Here is a 2,550-nt window from a genome sequence, read left to right as displayed (position 1 = left end):
ACGTGTGCGTGCGTGCCCAAGATCCCGAGAGGAGAATGGAGGAGAAGGGATTGCGGCGTGACCATCCCCCCTGGGGGGTGATTTCTCGCTCTCTGTCTCTATGTCTCTCTCTGTCTGTCTGGCGAGCGCACGTGCCCTATAGCGAAAATCTCTCCAAAAAAAAAGAAAAAGAATTAACTATACATTATTATTTACAGCATGGATTCCCAGAACATGCTGATGAAGAAAGGGTGGGGGTCACCTTGTAAACCTATAACTGTTTTTTTCCTGTAAACTAAAACATGCCTGTAAGCAGACGTGTGTGTGCGCGCATGATCGCGTGTGTGTGTGACTACAGCGCAGCGTCATGCCCTTTTGGGCCAGAGAAGCTTCAGGTTCTCGCATTGCCCAGACGGCTCTGCGCTGCTTCCTTCCCCCCGCCTGCCACTCCTCTCCGCGGGGCCCTCCTGTGAACACCGTAGAGTTAGCCTTATCGGGCTAGGTCTCTGGAGTGGAGAGCCTGGTTGCAGAGAAGACCCGGGTCAGGCTGCAGGGACCCAGGCAGCAGAGTGCGATCCCTTCATAAATGTACTCCCTAAAATGGGATCTTCTATTTTTAATTACCAGAGGGGGCACACGCTTATGAGAGACAGACCGACAGCGGGAGGAGCCACCCCTCAGTGGGCTGGTCACATCGCAGCCCCTTCTCCTCCATGCCCCCACCCTGTCAGGATTGGGAGCACACACATACGTGTGCCTGGTGTGTTTCTCAAGCTGCCGGGGCTGGGATTCGGACTGCGGTTGGCCGTGTGGAATTTGGCTCCCCTAACCTTGAGACTAGGAGCTAGTCCCAGCAAAGGGAGGCCTTTCGGGCCAACTTTTGAACCCGTAAGTGGGCGTCAGCGGCACCAGCTTTGCTCGATGGCCAAGGGAGGGAGCAGCAGGAGGCTAGCTCACGGATGAACTTCTCGGCGTCCTGAGCCGGGGCAGGACTGGGTAACAGAAGGAGGAATAGCCAAAGCTTTTCCTGGAAAGGGCAGGGGTTTCCTGGAGTCCCAAATCCACCTCCTTTACCTCCTCTGAAGGGCTCTTCCTGTGGATCTAGGAGGTTGTAAGCAGTGGTGGCTCTGGTAGGTGTGGCAGGGTGCCAAGGACAGGATGGCCAGGTGGAGTCTCCTGGAAGGCGTTATGGCCACCGTCTCGAATCCCGGTGGCTTGGGCTGGCTCCTGGGTGCACACACAGCATGCGTCGAGCACTGCAAGAGGGGCACAGTCAGGGAGTGCTGGGCATGGTCGGAGCGCAGGCAAGGGCGGGCAACCAGGATGAAGAGGAAGGCTGACAGCGGGGGCCCAGTTGCCACCCTCCAGTCCTGCGTCTCAGCCTCAGCCTCAGCCTCAGCACTGAGAATGTGACTGCGTTTGGAAACAGCGTCTTTGATGCGGTCATTCAGTTACAAGGAGGCCAGTGGGGTGGGCCCTCATCTAACATGACTGGCATCCTCTTAGGAGGAGGAGATCACGGGGCCGGCAGGTGGCATGGTGGTTAAGGGCACTGGACTCCCACATGGCTGACCACAGTTCGAATCCCGGACCTGGCAGCTTGCTTCCTCATTTTCTCTTTTGCTTTCTCTCACTTACTCTGTCCCTCTCTGGTCAAATTAAAATTAATTAATAAATTAAAGTTAACTACAATAATTATTTAAAAAAGAAGAAGAAGGGGAGATAGGACACACAGTGGAGGGGTGAAGGCGCCATCTGCAAACCAAGGGAGGAGCCTGGGAACCCAGCCATGGCAACCCTGTGACCTCAGACTTCCAGACCATGGGGAAGTGCTGGCGGCTGTTTCAGCCACCCTGTCTGTGGTGCTTTATCATCACATGAGCCCGATGAGCCAGCACAGGGGGCGACAGTGTTAAAATGGTCTGAGAAGGACTTTGGAGGTAAAGAGAGACTTAATTGTGGCGGACGGTTTGAATACTGTTCCAGGAAGACAAGGCTTTCCACAGAAAGCGAAAGAACAGTTGGTGGGAAAGGAGGGCTTATTATTATTATTATTATTATTATTATTATTACTATTATTAATTTGACCAGAGAGAGAGAGGGAAAGTGAGAAAGCAAGCCGCCAGGTCCAGGACTTGAACCACGGTCAGCCATGTGGGAGTCCAGCGTCGTTAACCACCATGCCACCTGCCGGCCCTGAGGGCTTGTTTATAGCAGATGGTCCCACTCAGGCCCCGTCGCAGCCCAAGGAGGGGTTGCCAGCTTCTTCAGCCCCGAGGGATGAGGCGGGTTGCCTCAGTGCAGGCGCAGAAGCTCAGAGGTTCGCTCTGTGGTTTTCCTAGGAACACAGAGGACGTGGGTGGCCCCAGTCAGCCACGGGCTACTGGGCTGCAGTTTCATGTCAGGCCCAGGGAGCCACGTAGGGTCCAGCTGGAAGGCTTCCGCTTCCTCAGGGCTCCTGAGAGCCGGGCAGGGGCAGCTGAAGGTCATCCCCTGACGTCCCTCCCCTGGGAAGTCACCACAAGGATGGCCACTCCTGCTGTGGGTCCCACGGCTGCCTGTCCCCGCCAC

Source organism: Tupaia chinensis, unplaced genomic scaffold (genome assembly GCF_000334495.1).
Source record: "Tupaia chinensis unplaced genomic scaffold, TupChi_1.0 Scaffold000129_1, whole genome shotgun sequence".
Taxonomy (NCBI): Eukaryota; Metazoa; Chordata; class Mammalia; order Scandentia; family Tupaiidae; genus Tupaia; species Tupaia belangeri.
Note: the sequence above shows the minus strand (reverse complement) of the source record.